The sequence below is a fragment of the Anopheles coustani genome, chromosome 3, assembly GCF_943734705.1.
Source record: "Anopheles coustani chromosome 3, idAnoCousDA_361_x.2, whole genome shotgun sequence".
NCBI classification, from domain to species: Eukaryota; Metazoa; Arthropoda; class Insecta; order Diptera; family Culicidae; genus Anopheles; species Anopheles coustani.
This window is the reverse complement of record NC_071288.1, coordinates 32,035,847-32,063,653: the sequence shown is the minus strand read 5'-3', so window position 1 is coordinate 32,063,653 and position 27,807 is coordinate 32,035,847. Positions and strand designations below refer to the sequence as shown.

The window sequence follows — 27,807 nt, the reverse complement described above, 5'->3', positions numbered from 1 at the left end:
AAAATAAATAAATAAATAATAATAAATAATAATTTACAATTTAAGGAAAATGAATGAGAATCATTATTTCCTACAAATTAAATAAATCGAATCGAAAACAAAACCCAGCTGCGTCCTTCACATAGTGACATCTATGCTGTGACGAGGCGTACGCAGCCAAAAGTTGGTCCTTCGAACTTATAATGCAATAAAGAAGCTGTACTAACTTTGAATTCGATTTGCCATCTATCAACTGGGTAAAGGCCTATGTGTTTCACCCCATCATATCGATACGTATCGGATGGAAAGTTTAGTAACAAATCAACTTCTACCAGCACTCAGAAGTTCAAAGGAACATTACCATAATACAGCTACGATGGTACACTTTCCTCCCGAGGTGCTGTCTTTGCACATTTGATCTTTCTACGGATATCAGCCTGGTTGGATAACATGATAAAAAGTTGTACAGTTGAAGTGAATCAACTCGGCATGATTAAATCCTCTGACAATTGTTCCGCCTATCGTAACGCGATGTCTTTACTATGATAACCATCCGATGTGTTTTGATTTCTCCAGGAAAACCGATACCGGAACGACTACTGACGCAAAGCAAAGCAATAGAGAATTGTCGATCGGGTTAATTTCACCCGCATCCGGAATCTTCACGACCCTCACACTTCCAGCGTTTTCCTTCTACAATGAAACATGATTTCCGTTTGCTTGCTTCAAGCAAACGTCGTGTCGTTTTTCTTGGCCCCGAGGGGAGGCGATGGTAAATCGATGGAAACACCTTTCGATTGTGATATGCATCCGTTGGTTATGTGTGTGTGTGTGCGTCCGTGTTTTTGTATTGGGGGCCATAAATGTCGCAAAGCAACACGGAACATAATTAACGTCATGTTTTAACATAAATTAGACCGAACGGTAAGAGCTCTGTTGGTCCTAACCGTTAACCCTCTCGTTCCGCTGTCACACCTCTCGCACTCCTGTAGAAAATCCCAAGGAGTCATGTTGTACGCGATACGGAATAATTACGACAAACTTGCACAGGAAAAACCGACGGAACCGTGTGTTCAGTGGAAACTGTAAAACAAATCACTGCTGGATTCGAATATCCCCGAACTGTCGATAAATCTCAACCACTGTGTACCGATCGGCTATCTGAAAATCCCTCGAGAAACCGTGCAAGGAACGGTGACCTTTGCGGTCGCTTAAGCCCTGCGCAAAGTCGTTAGACCTTGATTTCGTTCGGCGATACTGTGCGATAGGTAATTATACAGTCAATCTTGACATTCGACTCTAAAGCTCTGAACTCCGGCGAGGGCCTTCCTCGTATGAACTTAGTAGATATGGCTCGTAGGTGTCTAATACCCGCAAATAACGAAATGAGTATGTAAATGTGTCTCCACTAGTTTCTAATACGTCTCGTGATACGATAACGTCCGCCTCGTTCATACGCCTCCGTTGGCAATGTAGGGATCGGTTCGGCTGGGATTCGGTTGTCAAAAATGATCGCCTCCGTTCGACCTCTCCGACGACGCCGTTTGCGGGAATGATAATGCTTGTTAGTGTTTGTTGGTTGGATCAGCTGTAGAAAAAGCGATACAATTAAAGCTTGATGCGTGATAACAGCCTATTTCTTTTGAAGTGTGAAACGGTCCTTTCTTGGAGCGTTTCTATAAAGGGTTCAAATGGTTTGACAAAACAAAGAAATTATCTTATAATTTTAAGTTGATACGCAATGAAGAACTTTCAAAAAATTTACATTAAATCCGTTATCGTTTAAAAAAAACATTGTATAATAAATATGCTACTTTGTTATAAGTTATTTTTTCAAAAATATTTTAATTTTTGAAAACAAAACATTTGTTTAAGCATTCACCACACCTAAATAAAATAATTTCAGATGATACCTAAATATTGAATCTTGAACTATTATGCGTTGAAAATATTTGCATGCGCTCAATATCGTCCCGACGAACCAGGATTAGAAGTTTTCATTGGAATCATTCCAAGGAAGAGCTTTTAAATTTCAAGCACCCAAAGAACTTTGCTCAAGAAGCACATTTGAAACGACAGCATTCTCTTTCTCTTATCTCCTTTCCACTTCACTCTGTCGAAGTCGTGGCCGAGTTTCCCTAAAGCCAAATTAATGCCTACCGGCTCTTATCGGTTCTCACCCTGTTTCATCGCGACCCATTTCTCGGTCTTTTGGTCGTGCGCGCAGGTATCGAAGCACATATTTGCAGCTCTTCTGCCTCGGCTCTGCCCTTATCTCTTTCGGGACCCTTTTTCAATATCATCCGGAAGGATGTTTTTTTTTTACACTTTTCGAGTGAAGTCATTTCAATTATCGGCAAATGTAAACGCACAAACATTTCTTGTCCAGGAGAGACCGAAGAAGTCCGTTCATCAGAAGACCCCTTTTTTATTTTTAGTAACTTGGAAATGAGCAAAGGTACGGGATACTTCGCTCGGGTTCTGCAAACATAATAAGTTGAGATTAGCTGCCCCAGGTCTGACCTTCTCGAGGCATATTACTCGGTCGTACCCAGGAAACTAATTTCTACCGTAATCCCCGTATGTCAGCAATTTTTAGAGGGAATGATATTAAGAGACAATTTATTCAAAGAATGTTGGTATATCTGAAACGTTATTCAACTTCGATCACATGAAGATCTAAAGATTGTTATGATATTAAATGATATACAGGAACCATGGATAAGTCACGATGTACAAACATGTGAGAAACGACAAAAACGACAAATAACATTTATGAAACCTCCAAGAAAAATGAACCGGTTTCCAAACGATTTTCATACTGTAGCAACAAATCCATAATAAAGTACGAATTTTCTTTCAAGAGTAAAAGCGAACATGCCGGCTCCAAAACGTACGTAAGCCCATCAAATGGATGTGGTTAAAAATAAAATCGCATTTTTGCACCCATAAAATGTACTCCCAACCGTAAAATATTATGGTTTTCATCTAAAACCTAGCTTGGGCCAGAAAACTCATCTCGCTGATATCGCACCCAGGTGTCCCATTGCGAAAGATCTACGAGCTATCGTGTGACACGCATTTGTTTTTCTACTGTCATGTGAATTTCAAGCTGGTTCATTTTCGGAAGAGTGTGGTTTCAAAACATGAGAAAACAGAAATATGTGCGTAGCAACCAGAAACATTTAAATTTGCTTTAAACTTTAACAAAAACGTCCCTGACGAAATCATCTGCGCGCTTCATAAGCACCACTAAGCGTTAGGCGCTTTCTCACCTTCATTTACATCGGTGTGTGCGTGGTTGGGTCGTTTGTTGTCAAAAAGGGTGAAAATATGTCTTGGGAACGAAGGAGGAGGGTACGTTACCACAGCATCATAATGATTAGTTTCATCAGCAGCTGATGCCTCCGGCACTAATTCATGGAAGGAGGCTGGCATACCACAATGGTGCCGTTCAGGTTCAGGCTCGAAAGCATTCTTAGAAACATGCAAGAATTTTGCAAAAATACTTATTATATGACTTTTCTAGTCATTATTATTTAAGATAAACTGTCTCATTATTGAATTCTCATAAATTTACGATTTTTGGTGTTTTCTGTTACAAATTTATGTCAACCATTTATTTATGAATTATAGAAACTTGTTTTAGTTTATTTATATTGTAGGATAAACTACAGTTAACCTCACACATTCCAATGTAACAATCATGGTGCAAATAATGTCGAAAAACATCCCGAAACCCCAACGCAAACGCTTAATCATGTCTATCCTCTTCTGGTGTACGTTTGCGGTGAACCTCATTAACGTTGGCTCTATGGAAGAAATGAATCCACCCAGCCTTATCAAATTTTCATCCAAAACCCCAAACTTCATCAGCACCGCTATTTGATAACTCCGCACACGAATCATCATCATTTTTCCAGCCCTCGGCTTAATATTGCTCACATTTCGACTCACTCCTGGAACCCTAGGGTCGGTTCCCAGCAAACAAAGGCCAGCGGTTGGCGCGACCCGGATGGCCCAACCCTGTTTACGTTCTGTAACGCGAACCGTTTGGTGAAGGAAGGCCGTCGCTGATGGCGTAGTTTTCACACCACGTTTGGGTTCATCTCCGGGACATTCACGTGTTTGACGATCGACATTCACTCGTTATCGCACGCCGGTATCAACATGTATAAATGTATCAGGTAGAGCGTAGCTCGGCGTGAAAATTCACAAGATGCAGGTTGCAGGCCGTTTCGGTTTATTTTTTCTTGCATAGAAACAACAAAACGTAAGCGTGATATTTCCACGGTAAAATATATCGTAAACCCACCATGACGGTGGAGTCAAGTTAGCTGAGCTGCGGACATAAGCCGACTTTGGAGTTTTTCTTTTCTAGCCCTCCGATCTGATGCGCCATCGCATAATGTCTGCTGCAACACGACACCGGCCTGCGTTGAGTAGAAAATAAAGAGCTCCAAGGCAGGCAACAACTATGTATAAAAAGCACGAATAATTATCCTCTATCTTCCGGAAAACACGGCAAACGTGTGTTTGTGTGCGTATTGTATTAGATGCTCCTATCCGACCATCGGGAACGTCTCTCTCGTGTGAGGACAGCAGGTTGATGCAGTGTGAACGTCATGCTAATGGGCAACTGCTCGTCTTTAGGATGGTGTCGTTACGCAGGCATCTGCAGTACGCTTTGATGATGTGTGGTAGATGGCAGTGCCAAATAAATCAATTTTGTGCTTTTCGTCTCTGGGCAGTGCTGGAAGCTATCGACACCACAGTGACCAAATGGCCGTGAAACTTATCTAGTGACCGAGTTAATCAAATTGAAGAAAGGATTTAATCATGATAATATCATGAATGCTTGGCATCCTCACCCAAGTGCGTTAATACAATGGGAAAATAGACAGAAGAATATGATGGTTTTGTTATGGTTAAAAAGCCTTCCCTAGCGCATTATAATATTTTGGATTACCGTTTTGTGGTATTAAAGGTGATGTCAAAATTGAGAATTTAAAGTAGGTGTCACGATTTGATGCTGTAGGAAAAAAGATTTATTTGAATACTAAAAAAAACCGCGAAATTATAAGGCATTCAAACTGGTCGTTAATTTGGGTCATAAATCAAGCATACAGTAACGTTTCTTTTTGTGTCTAAAGCAAGGATATACGTGTTCAAATAACCGGCTTCGCTTCACGAATTAGAGATACTTGAATGTAAACACGATTGAAACACAATTCCCTTATTCTTTTCGTAGTGAACGTAAAGCCTGTTCCATACAAATCCAACGAAATTGCAAACATCTCTCCTGACGATTCCGGACACCGATAGGAACCGCGATGCGATCCTCGCCGCATAACAAATCAGTAACCGGCTCTCGCTAGCGGCTTTTCACCCGGGCACTCTTTTCGAGCCTTGTGTAGGTTTTTCCTCGGCATAGCTGTCGAGTCCCGACGGGAAAAGCCACCGGGAAGACGCACCGCCGGGCCCACGCTCGGTGTCGATTTATTGCCCACACGCTCGGAGTCACCGGAGAGCCATCAGCTATTGCGGTTCCATAATTGATCTGCAAATCAAACACAACCACCAACACCGGCCGACCGAAGTCGCTTCCGCATGCACCTGGAGACCATTTTGAGCCGTTTTCGATCCACCATTCGTGGAGGAAAATTACCTTCTGTTTCTCACACACCCGGGGGTCGTTGGGGAGATTTTTTTCCCTCAGCCCAACCCCAAAGGAAAGGTCAGCAACGATTTATCTTCTTTGGACTTCCGGCCAGGTCCCAATTTCCCCGATCTAATCGTTCAGAGTTGGACCGAAAGCCTTACAAAGGGTGTGTTTGCGAACCGTGTTGTGCCGATGGCATTCGATCAGAGTAGACCACTCAAGAAAAAGCGAATACAGTGGCCACATTCAAGCCTACCCGGACGAAGACGTGCCCCACAAAATCACGTCTTTCTTAGGGTGCGTTCGGGTTTGAGACCAATTTCGATGCAGCACCGTCAGTTTCACACGAGGACCTCTACACATGTACAATAGCTTTTATTGCAATGCGGTGCTCTTGCAGGGGAGGAGGTAAATTTTCCCTGCAGTATGACAACCGTGCACAACCGAGCACGCCTTTCGGAAAAGGGATCTTCCTTTTCTCAGCCACTGATTAAAATTCCACCACGTGCGGAATAAATTTTCATTAGGGACACTCGCAGCGGCACTGCACATACACTTTGGCGTCGACGCGAGCGCAAAAAGGAAGAACAATCCTTCGCATCTTTTCCCATCACAGAGAGAAGGGCGAGAAATAGGGCCGCGGGCTCGGGGAGATTTTTTACCATAAAAGAAAAAGGCCATGCAAATCCGCCTGAGCCTAGAAGAGCAACACTCATCTCGCAACGGGAAATTGTTCCCGGTGACGAAACAGAGCAGAGTTTCCCTCTGCTATACAGAATTGTGCCAGCAAGATTTCGGGGGACTTGTGTGCCTGTTGTTGTTGTTTGGTTTCGCTCGTTTGTTCATCTCTAGCCTGCGGAGGACGTCGTACGTGCTTAAGAATCGGAATGTTTTCCTACCGAACCACACGCGTATATTTTCCTCTTTTTTGTTTGCGAAAACCTACAGAATCATTCTTGCCATTTGTTGGGGTGCGACACTGGCGATCGCTGAAACATTGTAAATGTAGATGCTGGTGGGAAGAATACCTCGCAGAAGCACTGAAATATACAATATTTCCTTTCCTGGAGTATTTCAAGGCCAAGACCCTCTTTTAATTTGTGTATATGAATAACAGTTGCAGTTTGACAATCTGGTTCGTCTGGAGACGCAAATAACGTGTCCCCTTTAAAGATGCCCTCATTCCTAAGAGAAACGGCGGTTGTTAACTATGTCCTTAACGCTTTCCTTCGCTCAGCTCAGTACGAAAAAGGTAGAACTAATATTAACTAATGTACGTTGCAGCTGCTGCTAATACTATGTTAGACTGGGGCACTCTCCTCCTGGAGATGCTCCCGTAGATGTATGGCCTCTTAATGACCTCGTTTTCGTAGAAACCCGTCTCTTTCTAGTTCCCCTTTTCAGTGACTTGGCTCCTCATCTAGACGTTGAACCTCATCCGAAGCAAGCTCCAGGCACTGCGTCCTACTTCACAGTAGCTTTTTGCAGTTGCTGGGTTTCACTTTAGTGTTACCCTTTTTTATGTCTGTTTAATGGCTGGTTTTTCGGGTAAGCTGCGGTGTGCTGGCACCACGAAACCATTCATTCGTGTGCACGTTTTGTTTTACATTTTTATGCGCTGAATGCGGCCACGGTTGAATTCAGTGCGTCTTTTGTTTGTCTTCTGCCATTCCCTGGGGGGTGGTGGACGAGATTTAAAAACAGGACGCGACTTTGGGTGGATGGTATGGACTCATTCCCCCTGCCCGCCTTCACAGACCACCTAGTTTAGCATGGAGATTGCGTATCGTCATCGTTACAAATGCGAACCATCCGCAGCATTTCAGTTTTCCTCGGCATCACTTTTTCTTTGCATTCTCGTCGATGCGTTCCCGCCTTTGAGTTCGGGTAGGTCGTTTCTATATTCCAGCCAGCCACGAGTGGCTCACGACTCAAGAGAAAAAGGGGCACCCGTCATCAACAACACATTCGACGCGGGAGGGCGACGAATTTTCTCATTACCACAACCCATCACAGTGTTCGTCATATGCATTCAGTGGATGTGGTGTGACACGTGACGTCCATAGAAAACAAGTCATTTTGTGTTCCTGTCCGTAATGTAATGTGTAATGTTTCAAAACAGTTACTTATAACACTTCTGCCACCTCCAGAGGTGCGATTTGGAACGAAAATATTTCAAATGAAGCATCTCGCTTCTTCAAAAACGCTCGGTTCTGGGGTAAATGAGTGAAACTATTTGCTGGCATTGAATAGAACATTCATTACGGCTGGCATCTGCATCGAGTTTTTGAATACCCTGATAAAGGTACTGCATTCATGTGTTCAGAATATGAATATCCTATGTCTCTCTTCTAAAGATTGAAAACGAAATGAACCCTCATTTCAAACAGAATAGAATTCATGCTTTCAATACACTTGCAATCAATTGTTGTAAACAGGAAATGCTATGCAATTACTACACCTATGGAGCTCTTCTTGCAAACACTGCAGAAAGCATTCAACATAAGTTCCAATACTAAACCCATCCATCTGAGGGTTGGTTGTCTCGGATCGAGTACCCGATGCCCGACATACTTCATGTTCACGATAAAAGTTCCACCTTCATCCATTTTCTGCCATCTTCCTCATCAGCCACTAGCCAGTCTCTTGAAACCCCGTACCCTATACCGAGAAACGCCATTGGAAAAGAAGTTTGCGCTTAATTAGAAAAGTACTTCTTCGGTGCGGCTTCGTAACTCGATTCAGTCCGCAACCCAGATTTAGACGTCCCGTTAGGCTTTTTGCTCTTCTACTTGCACTTGTAAAGTATTACCGGTTAACAAGTACTGCAGAAATATCACTCCTAGACGGTGGAGGTTATCATTTTTCTGCGTCTTCCTTTTAGTTGGCATGACGAGTAACGTTCAGGTGGTTCGTTAATTTCAAACTTTAACCATTTACTTTTTAAAAGCCTGGTAAAAAGCACCAAATGTAGGGATAAACCGGGCGCCAAGTAACCGATGATGGCTGTTACTATTCATCTATTCCATCAACATCTACAACTTGCTTACGATGAACTTCCCCGAACGCAAACTTTTGTGAGTACGAATAGAGCAACCCATCAAAATACTGCAAATTGCAGGATTTGTTTGCTTTAGAAGAGAGCAATGGAAACTGCAATAAAAATAAGTATTTCGAAAAGGAACACAGGATGCTTTCGGTGCAGTGTGACTGACATACAATGCCATGATGCATACAATATCTTGTTAAAATAATGAGACGGTTAACAAGGTATTTGACGATGAGAACGAAGAAGGTTATCCTTGAATATAACGATTATGTTTTTCCCACACTACAAATTAACCAGTACAAATATTATGTTGAGTTTTTGGTAATGTAAATTTCTATTTTTTTTTAAATTGCAACAAAATGACGCAGGTATGATGCAATGGAACTGAGTTTTACAAGCAAATCATGTTTATAGAAGCAACCAGTTTGTAGAAATCACACATAAAACACATGAAAAACACGTAACACATAAAAAAATACATGTGATGTGTTGGAAAAGTTCAGATGGTGCTATTATGCATTTAGAAACGCATTACGCCCGTTCATCTACACTACAAGACATTTAAAAAACATATCAATTTAATCGCTCAGAGCATAACGCCTTAGCAATAAAAGAAACCCCAAAAGTATTTGCGCATACCTTTCTCCAGTGGAAGAAACAAACGAGCGAAGAAGTATCCTTATATGATCCGCGCAGTGCCATCGTCGGGGATGGGCTCATCGTCATTCGTCTGTCCGTTTCGCTTTCCAAGGCCCCACTTCCATGGACGTAACGCAAGCCCGCTATATTTTAAGTGCAAAATAAACATAACGACCACAACAGCTTCCTCTCATTTACTTTAGCTTTATTTGACCGTTATCCCGGCTGTGCGGCTGCGAAAGAAAGGGAAAATAAAACTGAACGTTATCCTGCGTTGTGTGTGTCGACGATAGTTGGTTTTGGAAGACCCATTGCGCAGAAGGCACCACTTTGCCATTCAAACCTACAAAAACGACAACTGGCAATAGGCCAAGTGTTTTATGTATGTAGCTTTCCTTTGCTTTTTTTTACGAACTTTGGTGAGTTTGAAAGAAAATAAGGCGAAAGAAGATCGCATGCTACCGGAGCAACCTTGAACAACGAATCTTTTAAACACGAACCACGACGTGCAGTATTTTATGACTTGGGAAACGACCATAAAAAGAACCCTTTTTGGGTTTCTCCCGATCGTCTTCCTATAACAACTTCACTACCAGGACGCGCCATGCTATGTTTCTTCTTTATTCTATTCACTCGTCCTTCCCCAATTTGTCGTGCTCGATTGGGACTGTCGCACCAATAATAGCATTGGCAAAGTTTCCCTTCGATAAAAAGGGCGCTTTTTACGCCGTCCTTTCCATCATGGAAGTGTGCCTCTCGAAAAACCACCCCGGTCATCAGGCAAGGCGGTCTACTCTGCAGGGAACGAAAAACAAAAGTACATGAACCTAAATGCCCCAAAGAGATGAACCGAATGAAAACCTCATCGAAGCACATTGTTTGATGGATGATGAAAATTCATTCATCGATGGATGGCATCGATCGTAAAGCGACGATGATGAAAACTAGATCCGTTCGCTCGGGAATGGTTGCGTTTGGTTTTTACACGGGATTGATTTTTTCTATGTATTAGATCTCATTGAACGAAAGTAAATTAGTCTAGCAATTTTTCTAGGAAAAGATCTGATTACAAATTGAAAACATACCATGTGCCGCATGGTGAAGCATCTTGTTGCATTCGTTCCAATGTCAGCTTGCTCTTATCGTCGGCAAACCTAGTCCAGGTCTACGAATATCGAAATTTAACGTGCTCCCAGCGGGCGGGAAAATTTCTCTAATTCACTTTGGAAAATATTTCCCATAAATTAATTACCAACGCCACCAGCGTTTTCCCTTAACCACCAGGGGGTTTAACTTGTCCGGACGGAACCCGTGCTGCGGGCAATACTGGGTTGCATTGCTTCACACTCCATGCGGGCTTTGAGATTTCTCGTCTGCACTGAAAGGCTCGGTACTCCTCCCATCCGCTTATACTCCTTCTCCAAAATGACCGTTTGTGCGCTTGATTTGCATTTTATACCGTATCGGTGGTAGCTACACTCGCTTACAGCTTCCCGTGAGCGAAGACTCGTAGAAACTCCTTCCGAACGCCAGTTTACCGGCGGTGCACCTGGCGCGAAGGACGAACAAGAGGAAAGTCCGAACCAACCGCGGGTCATTCTTTGGAACACCTGCAACCAGAAGAATGGTCCCATTTGTGGAGCCTCCGGGTTGGACCTTTTCTTACACCGACACCGGCTCCTATTATATTACTATCATGCCCGGTGAGACAGAGAGGGCCTCCAGTGGAGCAGCTGCCAGTATGGCGAAATAAAATTCCTGCACGTTTGTCCCTTAAAGCAAAATAGATCCCGAAACGAGCCGGTAAAGATGCGCCACAGCAAGACACGGCTGGCGAATGAATCACTTCACTTCCGGTGCTCGGAATCTTTCACCCCCCAAAGGGCGCTTCGGGAGGGAGGAACAGTGGACCATGGTACCACCACCACCACCAACAGCATTCGCCAGCGTTCGCATATCGGAACATGACAGTCTTGTGCTGGCGATCGGTCCCGGAGTTGTAGTAAAATTTTATTAGCTCGCCTGTAAAGCTCCGTTGGGAAATTCAGTTACCACCCGGGCGGCAAACAGGTAGCAATCATAACAGTAACGTCAGCCGTTATGGGTGAAAGCTCTCGCAAGAAAATAATGAAAAGAAGATGCCTCCAATAAAGATTTTGTCCACGACACCCATTTGTCGTTCGCAGGAGCTTTACTCTAATATTCGAAAGTCTTATATGTGTAACTGTTAAACAATTGTTGCTCTAATTTCTATACTTTTATCTGGAAATGCAGTCTCATCATCTCTTATTCTATTGCTGCATAATGATATAAAATGTGATAGAAGCACTTACAAAATAGAATAAAAGAACAGAAAACCTATTGAAATATTCTCGGCGCTCTGGATCGTTACGCTATTTACCGTTCAGAAGAATACTCTTGAATTAAGAATAAAGTATGGTTTAAGCGTACTTCGCCTTATATTATCCATCGTATCTGGTCCGGTTACCTGTTGTTTGCATTCCTCTTGGCCATGCGCTCACGCTAGGATTTATCTCTCTCCGTATTTTTCCGCTTCAATTGGGGATGCAGAGACCTGCTGCTTTATCCTACAAAACGTGGTCCGCCTCCAAGATGCGAAGCAATTTTATTTTATTTTCCACCAGCGCAAATTAGCTTTTGCTAAATTGAATTGCCAGTTTGTTCCGAAATGAATTATAAGGAACGATGTAAGAGCTGAAAGAAATACTATTTAATGTTCAGAGTAGATGTTGTACAAAAAAACATAACCAAAATATTCCAAAAGACACCATTCTTTGCATATGTTTATACTATGTAAAATCATTGACCAAGTTAGAAATAATAGTTGACGACTGATAATCAAAACGTTACCAAACATTACCAAAACGGGTAACCAAGTTATTTCCGACTGATATTTTCCCACAAAATTATTTTCGCATCGATTTCACCCATAAACCAGGTCCGTTTATGTACGTTCCGCTGACATGCGTATTACTTTTATCTCCTCTCGTCAGTTTATGTGCCCTTCCATTTTTCTATGTGCTCCAAGAAGAAGCCAAGACGGGGTAACTAGTTTGCGCTCTCAAAATAGTACGATCAGTGCATGAAGGAAGATTTTGATGACGAAAGCTAAAGTTTATACATCCCCAGCCGAGAACGGAAGGTGTATCGTAAGGAGGGCCTGGTCGTTATACAAAAAATTACTATCGCTCCCCTTTTAATCATCAGTGGTGGTCGTTAAACGAACTAACTGCAACCGAGTGAAGGTAGATAAATAAAAACGAGCAAAACCCGGGACCGACACGGGATCGGTTTGAATCCATATTTAACCCAATGCAACCTACTACGAGTTTTTGACGACGGACGACCGGCGGATGGACCTCTTTTGAAGCTGCTACTTTTCGTTGTTTATGCCGTCTTTACGCCGATCTACACCAACAATGGCTGGAGTCAGCGTCTGAAGTGGCCGAACTGGGGAAAAACTGAACTGACAATGTCTCTGTCACCAACAACCCCGTTGTCCCGATACGGCCCGGTCCTGCGTCCAAATAGCATAATTGACATAGTCAGTAGGAACCCGGGGACACAGCACACCGCGGCACGGGCATGGACGGACATGAGCGGACGGACGGATGGAGCTTTTATTCGTGCGGCAGTAAATCCCGTTGCTCCCTTCCCAAAAACCGGCTTGCCATGGCGGTTGGTAAGGCATCCGGCGACTGTTGCCGACCCAGAGTCAACGTAACCTCCGTAGTGACTGTCCCTACTGGACTCACAATACCCGTCACCCATAAACGGTGCTCGAGGATAACCACTGGTTCCAAGCCGACCCAACTGCGCCAATGTAAAAGTAATGATTCACAATCAGTATAAATAATGTTAACCATAAACTTGGTTTGTGACAGTCCGAAAAGCGGACCCCCATTTTTACTTGCGCCGTCCTCGTGGGGTACCCATAATTCCGGCCGAAAAATGCTACCCTCCGGCATGAGCCCGGTGGGGGTGTAGAAGACTGAGGCCCGCTCATGCCAACTGCACTAAATGGAGCAGGGTTCTTGTGGGCAACTTTCTCCCGAGGTCAGTTGAGCGAAAGTACGCTCGTTGCAGCATGGTTTTCCCTTTTGCTTCCGCTGCTGGCAATGGATTGGTTGGCAAATTGCTTCAAACGAATCTTTTATTTGAATGAATATTTAATGAATTTCTGAGCTCCTTACCGAGAACAGGTGACTTTGTTTAGAGTATCTAAGGATGTTGTCAAGGATTCGGTACGATGTATTGTGGAACTCGCGTAAAGGTCCACCCAATGCTTCTCATAAAAAAAAGGAAAGCTTTAGTAAACTAATGAAAAGAAAATTAACGAGGTCTGACTTATTTGTTACCTTCTACAAAAAGCAATATGATAGCATCCTCTGTTCCACGTAGGAAGTGCCCATGGCGCAGCGGTACTTTGAGAAAACACCACGTCATAGGTAGTTGGATCGAACCTCGAGTCTGGGACCTTCCGGTATTACGAACGGCTGACCACCGATTTACAATAGACCGGCTTTTGGTCACAGAAACTCTCTTTGGAGAAGGGCCTTTTCCCACTAGGGAATGTTGTGCCACATAAAAACATCCTTTTCCCTGATCCTCAAAAAAACAACGTATAAAAAAAGTTAGAGTGGCAGTGGCTATGTCCTGTTGTGGTTCATTCCCTGACGTTCATGTTCATGTGTCAGGAATTGTTTGGATTAGGTGCATAATCCATGAAACCTTCACGCCTTCTCGAAGCTCATTTTTCGAAGGAATTCAACCTCACAAACACCGTACTATAATCTGCCTCTTCAATCATTGCTTTAATAACCATTCCTTTAAGCACACTCTCCACACTCACACACTCCTATTCGATGTAGTTATGGAACTACTCCATGGCATTGCATATGCTGATGTAAAGGAGCAGACTCACCGATCCTGTTTCGTGCGAGATTGCACTCGTAAACAATCTCTTGCGGTCTTTCTACTTCCAACCAGAACGGTACGGAAATTTTGGACTCCGGAGTGATTACATGATTGCAATACGTTGAATCAAAGCCACTCCAACGGTCGGACGGATCCTTTTCGCCAGAATAAGCCTGAATGATGCAATTCCACCGAAAGGTTTGGAAGGCTGGCGCAATGTGAAGGGTTCGATTACCCGTCCTTCCAAAGTCTCAGTTTGATATTGGAGGTGCGTTTCACGCTGGCATAAATTAGTTTCTTGTGACGGTGCTGAACGAGCGTGGGAAATACGGGGATACGAGATTGACCCCTGCCTGGTTTGTTTCGATTTATGTCTGCACGCCACGGACACGTGCATCGCTTTGCATCTTCTCCGAAGGCATCATGGAAAACGTTACCCGATCCTAGGATGACCGCATGTCCACAAGGATGAACCGTAACGTGTGCGGAATGAACCGTAACGGGGTTTGGTGTGGGGAAGGTATTCCTGGAAAGTGTCGACCAGTCTTTCTTTCATCTATCTCCAAGCCGTTGCGAGCTTTGGGAGATGAACCTGTGGTCGGCTGGAGACCTAAAACCTGAACCTTCTTTTGGCAGCCATCCCAGGACGACTGTCCTTTCGCGTTCAATTCTGATCACATAATCTCACACATAAATCATTATTTATTCGGACATTTACACCTCACGCTCTTTCTCTCTCTCTCTTTCGGTAACTCTGGAAATGGGCATGTTTTCGCTTCCGATATTGCACTTCTGCGAACCCCAAGCGGCTCCTGTGAATATGAATTCAGGCCACGCACATTTCAGGTGTTCTTAGCGGGAGGATCCTGACTGATGGTATCTAGGGAAATCGTGGCAGTGGTATATCACTCCGAAACGTGTGACTGTGTTGAAGGACAAGAAGTATAATTTGTGATGGCAAAAATGGGCTAAATTTGAGACATGTTTCTCCCAAACAAACGTCCCAGTGTTAAATTATCCCTTGGAGTATGCAAATGCATAAATATAATTCACGTTCGTTTGTCGTAGCTCTAAAGCGCAGCTGGTAGTTGCTTATGGGTTGTGAAATGTTTGCGACTTCCTACGACCAAACCAGAACAATTGAAATTCTTTGCCAGTCGGAAGCGAAGCCCCTTGTCGGAACGTAAATCTTGGCTGTTTTTCACTCTCCCGAAAGAAACCCACTCTAAATCACTGCTTTTGAAGCACAAGACACGTGCGTTGGGTCGACGCCACGTTCGATTGCCCGGCATGCTCCTAGGAACGGTGCGTTGTTGTAGTGTCGGTTTTGTTGTTGGTCGCTGTTTTGTTCGAAGTTCGTTCCCCGAATAGCAAAGCCCGCGGAATGTCCTCCATCCGCCATAACATGAAACTGGCTGACGGGTTTGCTCGAGTCCGACCGGCAAAGCGTAGGCGGGTTTCACCAGCGGGCATCCGAACCCGATTTTCCACCGCCGGTGCCATGGAATTGGATTCCGCGCCATAAAAGACACGCTAAACGCCTCTCGGAAGCGGCGAGCAAATAGAAAAACTGAAGCCGCGAAGGTTTGGGCAATAAAATTGCGATCGTGATTGGAATGCGTGTCACAGCGTTTGCGTGCGTGCGTGCGGTACTGTCGGTTTTTGCGGTACACACGTGGCCCGTGCGCCGGAAGTTTGGCTTCCTCGCCGCAAGCACCAGCGGAATGGTTCGATCCCGCCAAAAGAGAACCCAACACTCGGCTGCCTGGGTTGATTTGATCGACAAAGGATTGTGGATGTATCATTCGGTTTGCCATTACGATCACAATTGTGTTACTTTGAGGGAAGATCGGTTACGGGGCTTTTTATGAAACGGCGCGAATATAAACGACGACACGTTTCATCTAAATATTCATGGGTTAAAACGAACTATTCACCGAAAAGCCGAAATACTAATCCTTCGCAGAAGTAACAATTTTCCGGCAGTAATGTTTTTCTTTCACCTCCAAAAAGGATTGCTCGAACCGTAGGGAAACCTTCCGTCAAATCCATCCTAAATTATATCTCAACTTCCGGTGCACAGTGGTTCAGCTAGAGCGGCGGTCCGGTCGTCCAAATTTTGTATACAGTTTTACATTGTTTTCAAGTCAATAATTAACCATGAACATGAATTAGATGTTTCCAATCTGGATCCAACGTTGCTACTTGCTACTTCCTTGTGCAAACACCAAGCCTGCAGCTACCGTCAACTTAACTATGATTTTGGCAAGAATTTTACGCCAGACAACCTTATTACTACATCCACCTCACAATATTTTTTTTCATTTACAATATTTTTTTGCATCAATTCTGCACCCGTACAACATTTCATAACATACAGTAATGCTTTTTATGCAAGAACACAGTTGAAGAGGGAGATTAAAATATCTACAACTTTAAATATCTATAACTACCAGAGTCGCAAATAGTCGCAGCCAATTTTTTCAGCATACCTTCTTAAGATGTTATATTTATGCCCTGATATGGTCTCATAGAGTTCCGTTTAGTTTCAAAAAAGTACTGGCTTGTTAAACATTATAAATCAAAAATGTTGTGAGAGTTTTTCATTTATTTAAAATTAATGACAGTATAATTTGATAAAATTTAAATTTTTCATAATTTTATACTAAACCCAACAAAATTTCCTTTTCAACGAAAAGCGTAAGAAAACATTTTATAAATAATCTTAATAAGATTTGCAAAATGATGCAAATATTTGAAAGAAAACTTGATTTTTCACCTTTTGCACAACTTTCACGGGCGATATCTCTCGCAATTGTGCTTTAAAATTAGTAATATTCTAGAAATTTCTTATTATATTATATTTTTTCATATAAACGAAAGATTTTGAAAATTGGTTTCATGAAATGTCAAACAAAATGACCGGACTCTGAATCTCTGTACGGTGGTGCGAAAACTCAGGATGAGGAAACTTACCTGACGATGAACTTTCGAGGCCCCTCCCGAGTGAATGCATCAAAGGTCTGGAAAGTTTCTCCTTTTGCAACATATCTAATATTAAAAGTACCGATCACCGGTATCGATTTACGCTGCTTTTCATGTCTCATATTCACTTCCCGTCCAGTTGCTTCTCTCTTCTTTGAACATGTACTTCAGTGAGCAAAAACGCTGCAAAACCGATGATGGTTCCACGCCAGCACAACTTTTGGCCGTTTTGGCCCGTTTCCTGGCCCGATAAGCTCATTTGCAATTCCAGCCCTCGGCTGAAACTCACAGGCCCGATATCCGATTCCGTTTCGAGCGTGTGTTCCGAGGCCGTAAGATGTGTGTCTACGTGAACCCTCGTTCGAAATGACGATAAGCGATACCGAAAGAGCGTATGGGCCAGGGGCAAAAGTTCTTGAGCCCTTTGATGAATAAATCACAAAACTTATGATCCACCGGATGCTCGAGATTACGGATGCACGCACACTCGGCCGTCTGACGAACGCGGAGGATTCATCGAGCCTACAAAGAAGGCTGGGGAAGCTGGTCGTAACGCTTCAGGTCGAAGGCGATTTTTTTGATGTTTGTGTTTTGCGTGCTTTAGCAATAGATTCGCAATGCTTTCTTCGAGTAAACATATCAACATACCCCGTCTGATGCGGTAGCGTGTATTTTTATAACCAATTTTCATGAGCCCGACAAAATGTTTTTAATTTTAATGGTATAACTCTGGCAATCTCTCAAACATATTTTGATTATTCCGGATTATTTATTTCCGGTTCAAGGTAAAATACTTTTAAAATTCCCTTACTTATTCTTTTTCGTAACATACAAAACTTCATCACATCCAACTTTCCACTAGGCGATGATGGATTTGTGATTTAGAAAACCGGGTACCGATGGTTTGTGTGTTTCAAACAAGAGTCCGTAGCCGAGCTTTTAAGCCGAAGTAACCACTCTATAAAATCCTGCTTGCCAAGAAATGCTAGAATGGAGCCATCAACCCTCAATCCAATGAAACGATTTAACTTCAATCCAATAAAAGATTCCCCACATCTGGTTGTGCAAAGCGAGAGTGAAGTAATGCGGGAACCACAAAAGAGAGAGTAACATAGACATTTTCGCTTCCCAGAACGACAACCAATGGTAGCTTGCAATAAAATAAACCAGTTCTTTCTCACAACCGCTCTCTTTCATTAAAATATTACCAACATTAATGAACAGCTAATAAAGCAAACTGTTAAGCAAATGGTGGTGCTACCAATAACTTGAGCTGAATTATTTTATTTTCTTTCATAAACCGTTTAAGGTTTTCTAGTTGCAACTGGAGAGTTGACCTTGCAAATCAAAGCTTATCGACAAGTTTATGTTTACCCTAATGTTCCCAAAGGCTACTGAAAGTAGTGGTAGATTGTTTTTCTAGCTCCAATTCAGTGTAGCATACGCTACGCACATCACACAATTCCCACGTATCCTTATCACATCACACACTATATTTCAAACCCACATCTCATCACACTTATCACACTTTGTAACAACACAACACAACACGTTAGAACGCAACGTTCCTAATCCACACTTTGTAACACAATGTACAGTCAGGAAAGTTATGACGAAAACCAGAACCCAGAACCAAAACACAAACCATGTAACTGTTACAATGTTGCAGTCACCAACCACTTGTAAACCATAGAAGGAAGAACCTTGACTTAGGTTACAATGTTGCATAACATGCAACGAAAGTCAATGTCAACCCACTCTTAAGCTAATGAGTCATAAATTAGAAAGAACACAACGCTGACCTTCGAGGCGCTAACGGAGCATAGGCGTGTGTCATACGACACCTAGGGAAAGCGTGAGAACCGCGCGTCGAACCGAGCGCATGACGAAGTGACTCAAAGCGGAACCAGGAAAAAGGTCTTTCTCCAGGCAAACCAGGAAAACTCAGGAAAGGATAACATTAAACAGATGCAGGTTAAACTAAGCACAAATGTAACAAAGAAAGTTTGACTATAAAATAAAGAGGAGGCTGAACGAAAGCAGTTCAGTCCCTGCCGAATCGTCGAGAAGACACATATCAAAGGAAGTCCTTTTATTTCGACGTTGAAGTTTCATCCGAAGGATCGTTCTACGTTTTTAACAATACATCAGGTTTGGAAAGGAGTGTTACTGCCTGTTCGGGTATATCCCTTACCTGAATTTGAAACAGACCCCCTTCGTTCACGGCTGGCAACATCAACTCGACCGTGGTGCTGTAAAGCTCCATTAATTATGGTCGGCTGGTGAACGCAAATACGGCAATTCACCAACGCTAGGGACCACGATTTGTGTACATACAATCAACTATCCGGACCGATTTCACTAAATTCTTGCCACTCCGGTCAGCTGAGAGTGGCAATAAAATCGGGAATCTAGGGGCACTGGCTCTCGTGCTGGCGTTAGAAGTCATACAGCACATAGAGGCTTTTGCAACGCTTTATTTTTGAGCGTTTATGGACCCAAAGAGGTTCCCTCGCGAGTCAGCAGTCAGAGTGAATTTATATTCTAACCCGATCCACTCGATTGCACTTCACGGCGGATACAACTTATTGCGTGACGTTATAGCACTATTATTTTATGTTTAGTAAATAAAATGCTAAATTGCGAATCTGGAGTTTATGGATAAAACCATTGCAGAGATTTGTTAAGCTTCAACGCATAAGAAAATTAAGCTTTCAAAACTAAACAAACACGACCGAGGCCAACTATGCATCTTCGAATCCTTTAATCCTTGACAATTTCTAAATTTAATCGGATGTACAGATCCTTTTGTTATTCATCTAAAGCCCGCTTATGAGAACATGCCTTGTCACGCCTCAAGCTGCTGTAAACATGACGGTTTTAATTAAGGTTTCTTCGACAACGGCGACCGGCAGCTTTCCGCCAGTTCAGTCTCTCATTATTTCCAATCGAAACATCTCGCAAATGTTGCCCGAATTCTCCATCGTATTCCTGTCGGAATTATCCTTCACGCAGTGTTAAAGCAAATATCAATATTCGTGGAAATCCCTGGCCTTTGCTAATATTCGGTGGCTACTGACCTTTTCCACCGCTGTTCGACCTGTTTGATGGCTAATTTGAATTCTGTTCAATCCCCAGTCACGGGCTCTAGACTGGAGGTCAACGCCCTAAATCCGTGCTAATGAAACGTTTCTTTATTTATGCATCACGAATTTCTGCAATTCAAAGCAAGCATGGTTCTATGGTTCTGTACAGCGAAAGCGACGGAGCGTAAGCCCTAGCAATGGAAAACAAGTGCTGTCGTTTTAACCTGGAAAATCATTCGAACGCTTATTAATGCAGCAATGTCGGTCAAACCGTTGGGTGTACTTAATTTATTGAGATATTTTACATATTACTACTACGAGCCACCAGGTAATTGACATTTTGCAACAATTTTTAAGACAAATTAAAAGCTCGATCATCTTTAATTTGGATAAGCAGTGTTTAATGGTGGTATGCATTGTTTGCTGCGAATCCATTATAAATTGTTAAATGAAATACAAGAAATCCATCTTAATCAAATTCAACATATAGCAACTCATTAACCGACTCGTTGATTTCAAGCTCTTGCAAATCGTTTTTCTTGGGTGCTTTTGACAAAGTTTTTTTCTCTGCTCATTTTCCTGCCCGCTCTCGACAAGCTAACTGAGTAAAATAAAAGCTTTTCACTCGCTAAAGAAAGCGTAGGCGAGATTAGGTTTGTTCCTCCCCGCCTCGGAAGCCATTTTGCCGCCACGATTAATGATGAATGAGCTCGGACGCTTCGGTGACCATGAATGGAAACCAGAGCAGTGTACGTGCGTCTATGCTGAGCAAACGGCCATCCATTAAAGTCTCAAGGTCTCCAGCCTTTACTTTTTCGATCTTCCATGCCACTTCTTTGTTATTCTGTTTTGGATTTATTTTTTTTCCTCGTCAATTTTATCTTCTATTTTTTTTTATCCAAAGGTTACTAATACAAACGACAAAAATCTTCGAACTAACCCTCTCCTAAACGGAGATGCTTTTACGAGTACACTAACCTGTTATGCTACAGAAATAAGAAAGTCTTAGCGAGGGGTTTCCCTCACCGAACATACGTCACATAGTTCAACCAATTTCGTAGAGAAGTATCCAAAGGATTCTTTATCGTTGCTCGACGCTCTATCTCTCTCTTTCAACAGTTTGAAGAAGTCATCATGTTTATACCATCACCTAGAAGTTTATTGATTATTTTCGCTTCGCTCAGCACACCGCGAGTACCGCGCGAATGTTGATTTTACAACGCGACTTAAAACACGTCGCAACTCAACACGGTGTGGGAAGATAAACATTGACAAAAGGTTAATCCTTCTTTCGTTGATGGAAAGCCAAATGAACCTCTGTTTAACCTGGTGCTATTTAGCTATTGTCCCAATCTTCCTGTAGCTAAAATTGACTTTTCAAACATTGCCATTTTCGTGCGTCACGTTGAATTCTGCCCTCTCGAATGGAATTGATGATAACGAAGGCATGCTCAGAGCGGTTTCAGGAGTGGCAAAACATTTCAGTAAATTTATATGGCTTCCCTTCAGACATACTTCCTCAAGATGACACCAACATTTCACATGTCACATGTCAGTTTACCGTTCGCGTTGCTGCTTCAAGTTCGCTGATTGCACAACACTTCGTACCATCGCCACAAATGTACACGTTTTCAATTTTCAGAACTTCCCACTTTACTCTCCAGCTTCTGTCTCACTTCATATTTTCTCCAGTACGGGTCGAAGTCGAATGCAATATCGTGTGGCTCGTTAGTTCAACTAATCGTGTAATAGCTCAAACGCGTTGACGGAGTCTCTACCGAAGACAACTTCCTCGACTGCGAGTTCAGACATGTCATGAAATGTATATTACATCATTTCACTGTCACGCATCGCTGTTTTCCCCGGGGAAAAATTGCAAGTTGGCTTACTGACCTGCAAGGAAGAATTTTCTGGAAAAAAATGGATATCATCGCCATAGAATCATCACATGTTCATTGTCTGTGAGGATCCTTCGAATCGTTAAGCTTCTAACACAAAAAATTAAAAAAATATAGCGCTGGTGAGAAAATCGTCCCAGTAGGAAAAGCACCAATTCGTGAAGCACCTTGAATAAAATATCTCAACGTTAGATTTCTTATCTTTCAAAGCCTCCTCAGCTTCTCAGTTAAAAACTGTTCCATTCTTATGCACAACAGCCAGGATAAGGAAAATGGCATCCCTAAAGTGCTTCTTAATGCTAAATTGCTGGGCACAAAAAGAACATCTAACTAAGATTTTTGAAAAAAAAAATGGATAAAAAAGTAGAAATAAAAATAACCAGGCAATTCAAACAAACCATTGCTCAACTCTTTGATCAGCATGGTTTACGCTTGCAGTGCACCAGCCTCCTCCTCAGTGCCACCAAACACCAGAAGCGAAACGAATGGTTCTCGAGGTCATCGGCCAAATCCGTTACGGCCCTCGGGTTCCACCAATTGGTAAGCATATGCCAGTGGCGATACGGAACACTTCAATATGTTTTACAAACGAGATAACTTCATAACATGAGCTCTCAAACATATCAGCTTTGCGCAAATCGCACATACACCCTTCTTCTCCATCCGCCTTCGCAGTTCGTGGACCCTTGGGTTCTCTCAGAAGAAATCGTATCAAGGCCACAACGATGACGAGCGGCGCACCCACGGCGAAGGCTTCCCTCGCTCGTCGGAAAAGCCGCGGCAAATTGGGATGGATTTTGATACCATTTACCCGAAAGCACCACTTTGCCTCGTGCCGTTCGCCGTCTGCGGGGAGTTAAATTGGCATGCGTTTTAACTTTTTCTTCATCTTGAAGGGCCGGTTTATTTGTTTACTTTTTTCATCATCTCTTCTTCTCTCTCCATCCAGACGTCCCGCCTTTCCTCGGCCTTGCAAGCTGAAGCTGTTCATAGATTATCTTTCGGCTTAAGCTGCTTCCATCTTAAGAGCCTGGGTTTTTTTTTATACCACTCCGGTTCCTTTCTCCCTATTTGGCCATTTTTCGTTGGTATTTTATCTAGCTTTCTTTTGTTTTCCTCCTGACTTAAGCATTTAGTCCAAAATTTAGCAACTTCAATCAGGGCCGGGACCGGGATGGAATCTTTTGACGAAATAAAGCGTACCAAGCGATGGGTAAAACAATGGGAGAAAAAGGGTCTGTCCTTACGAGGTCAAGAAAATTTTCCGAGTCCATAGCTTTTCGCGGTAAAAGGAATAAAAAAGAAGCAGAAAAAAACAATACAAACACAAGTTGTCGACTAGCTAAAGCGGAGCGAATCTTTATTTCGTTTGAAGGTACATTGTAGGTAGGCGGTTTGTACATACTTTTTTCCCCAAAAGCTTTCCTTTTTTAGGGTTACTGTTCTTCTGCAAAGCTTAATGTTACATTTTCATTCTTGGCTAAAATTCAATACCCATACGCAGAAAATCTCTTACAGCAAGGCCTCAAAATAAGTACCCTATGAGCTGCGGCGTGGGTTCGAATCCCAACCGGGACCGGACCCTCCTCTGTACGAGAGGACTGAATATCCACGTACAACAGGGAAACAAGTTTCGTAAGCCCTTAAACGGGCAGGCATGACCAAGAAGTCGTTACGCCAAGTAGAAGAAAATGTGCTGCGGGCAATCTCCGATTTCGGAATTCGAATATCGGCTGTCATGTTTTTTGTTTTCTTGCTGCTTTTCGTTTTGTGGTTTTCTATATTGCTAGCAACATCAAATACTAACCGGTACATCATTGAGAAATGCCGAATGTCGTTTGGTTTATGTTGAGCATGGTGTCCGACGCAGTTGGTCCATAACACTTTTCCACTTTCCCATTTTTCTCCAGCACGAGGTACTACAAATCAAAGCTTATACCATAGATGTACCATATTTGGCACAGTTAAGGAAATTCTGCATAAAAAGTTGAATAACAAAATCAATGTTTGATCAAATCATACCATTTTTTGCACAGTGCTAGCCTAACTACCATAGAATATAAGAAAAACAAGTAAGAAACTCTTAAATTGATATTTCTTCAAGTTTCAGAAATTTTTTGTGTGGCACATTATGTTCCTAACTTGACGCATGGTTTTTGCAATGTTCCTTACTTGGCGCGATGTGTTCCTAACTTGGCGCACTTAAAACAAAATGGATGTAATTCATTGAATTCAACAGCTATATTCAAAAGTCAATAAAACAATAGAAACACTTTTCAGCAGCAATTTAAAAAACAATTTAGCTTTTTTTGCAGCGGACTTTGGCTTCTCTCGTGGAAATAAAACTATCTCATCGCAAACTTTTATAATCTCATTCATCAAAGCCTTCTATGATTCAAAAATATCTAGCAGCGCAAACATTCATAGTCTCCACGGTGAATAATTAGGAACACTGTGAGCCAAACTTGGCACAACATATTTTCGCTTCAAATTAGCATACATGTCTCAAAAAGCGTCGAATCTAACTACGATTCATTGGAAATACTTACATTCTAACAGTTTCTAATAAAAAGAAATCCCTAATAATTCATACTCCTTAGCAGCGTTGCTAACGCGATTTGAACCGAAAACATGTTTTGATGCGGATGTATTGTATAAACATAAACAAATATTTGACTGCATAGTTTAGGCTGAAATGTTTTGGAAATAGTCTAATATCGAAGAAAATATTAGAAAGTGAGCCAAGTTTGGACCAGCGCCAAGTTTGGTGCTTCTACGGTAATCATAAAATAGAACACAACAAATTTTGATTCTCGAACATCCCCGAACGGAGGTGTTCCTGTGATAGCGCGAAGGATGTGTTTTCTTACATTTCGACTACGTAGACACATCGAAATCCCATCAGCGGACATTGTGTTTTTTGGTGATGGACATAAAAGTGGCACCGGTGTGTCCGTTAGCTACCGCCGACGTTTGAGCCTCGCACACACCGGGATATGCGGAAAACAGTGTTTCAGGCATGGTTAGGAAAATGGCGCACTCCGAAGCGATGCAGAGATCCCGACTGACTGACCTTTTGGAGCCGCGGGAGAAGCGAAATGTTTGTTCCCGTGTCGGATTTTGGTCTGGCCAGCAAATGAGGCTTTCCGGACCGGATGTGTACCCGCCCTCCTCCCCTCCGTCGACTTTGCACTTTTCTCGGCGCACTCATGATGCGCATCCATGTCAACCGAAAACCGCTGAAACCACTAACACTTTCCGTGACACAAGTGCACGCATCTGGACAACGGCACACGGAGTTGGCCGACCCGGATGACACACTGTGATGTTTCGAGTCGCCTGGTATTATCATAATGGTAATAACCGTATAAAAATAATTATTTACCACACAAATGCGCCACATCGCAAACCATACTGACATAAAATCATTCCTCGCTCCGTGTTCGGTCATGTCGAATTGTTGCGTATGTTGCGTGAAATATATCGCTTAAAATTGTGTGTTTGTGAATGTGTTCATCGCATCGTACCCGGTACTCGGGAAAATAAATTAAATATTGCGTTAAATAGAAATTATAAATTAAGCTATCGCAGGCAAAAACTAAAAATAACCCGGTCCGAAACTATTGCAAAACTAAATCAAGTAATTTTTAAACCCCGTTTTTTCCTATCGTGCACTTTATGCTGAGCGCATATGCTTTCGAAAGATCAAAAGACAAACCACTCAAAACAGTGACATGAAACGACAACATACGTTGCGCAACTTATTGGTCATTGAATGAGTGGAAAATCCCTTCACAATGCGTGAGATGCATTCGATTGCATCCAACAGTTTATCGAGATGCGGTTTTCTGATTGAAATCTATTCCATCTAGCATCAAATGAATGATATAGCCGTACGTCTGCGTCCGGTATTCCAATGCAGACGCATTTGTGCCCTCAACACTGCTGGGAGAGTAGCAGCAGCAAAGGCAGTTGGTGTTCGATTTGTCGAAAACTGTGGGAAATTCGACTTTCTTTTTCCTCGATCAAATAAATTATAACATGTTTATACCGAATCAATTCCAATTTATTTATGACAAATAATTTGAAAAATAAAATCAATTATCACGTTGTTTTTGTAAATTTTCTATTTCAGTTCAAGGATACCGTCCAGGAAAATCGGTGCCGATGCCGGAAGAGGAAAACCGAGTACTTTGCTTAAAATCACGTGAAATGTTCTTTCAGCAGCCAATGATGGTGATTCCACATAAAATTTCCGGTACGTTAAATTACGCCTTCGCTGTTTTCATTCTCTTCTCTTTCCAAGCTATAATCAAATCATTTTATTCTTCCTCATTCCAGGTGACATACACGGTCGGTATACCGAGCTGCAGACTGTTTGAGTATGAGTTTCCCACCGGAGGTCTACTCAGATGTTCCTGGGAAATCACGTCGATCGAGGCAAGCAGCCACTGAAAACGATCTACCTGAAGACCTCTAGCGTACAGAATCATGTACCGTGAGATATGTTTCCGATCTTGGTGAGAACGATCAAATCTTCGGTTCCACGAGCTGAACCTAATCTGACGGCTGCACCAGGTCGTCGAGAACGGGTACGAGTTCTTCGCCCTGCGGTCGTTGGTGACGCCTTTCTTAGCCCTGAACTACTGAGGGGAATATGCGGCGTTGTCATGTGGTGCGGTGGACACAAATCTTAATGTGTTCGTCGTTCGCCAGATTGCAGTTACGACCCGTAACACCATCGGTCATGTGGTCGCAAACGAAACTCATTGGAGCGCGGGCTATTAGACTATTCACCAAAGATGTGTTCTATCAGCAAAGTTCAAAAACAATAAAATGGTAAACCATAGAGAGCCTAAAAGGTGTGCTACCCTAAAATGATTGAAAAGAAACCCAGGCAATATGGTAACGCATTGGTAAAATGAGGTAAAATACCATATCCTAAAAAAACATAGGGAAAAAACCCAAAGTAAATTGTTATGTCTAGAAGCCGGGTACGATCGTGGGTCTAAATAAAGAAGCTTCCCGAAAGGACACGGTGTACCAGAAACGAGATGTCTGGACAGGACACGATCAGGAGAAAATAACAACCGATCAGTTCAAACGACGCTACATTGTAGAAAAGTAGGTAGGATACTTAGGTAAAACCGATCGACTGGAAAATTCGTACCTAGAATAACTAACCTGCCTGCTTCATACAGGCACACTTACAAACCATTGTATGTTATACACCATAAATACAATGAAAAAATCCTGGTATAAAAAAGAAAGTTTTTTTTATAATCAATCAGTGTAAAGCTGAAATTCATACGAGTAACATCGGGTGTTTATTTTGTTTACGTCATGGTACCAAAACCACACCCAAAAGTTGGAAGCGATCAGTTCTCCCCTTCTACTTCATAGACCTCCGTCGAACGCTTGAGGCAACTAGCTTGAAGGTAATAGATAACAAGAGACTTTGATGATGCAGTGCCGGCAAAGACATTGTTATTTTTATTCGGTTTGCATACCGGAACACGAGCTAGAAGTTGTGTACCTCCACGAGACCGGCTTGTTAAAACACGATGTAAA

General features: G+C 42.5%; 1 long non-coding RNA gene across 1 annotated transcript in view; it reads left to right on the top strand.

Annotated features, from left to right (window-relative positions):
• Positions 1–26,868, top strand: part of LOC131259416 (uncharacterized) — a 36,225-nt gene extending 9,357 nt beyond the window's left edge. Inside the window, exons 2-3 of the long non-coding RNA XR_009178124.1 lie at positions 26,372–26,494; positions 26,578–26,868. This is a non-coding gene — a long non-coding RNA (uncharacterized LOC131259416). The remainder of the gene's footprint in view (positions 1–26,371; positions 26,495–26,577) is intronic.
• The last annotated feature ends 939 nt before the right edge of the window (positions 26,869–27,807 follow it).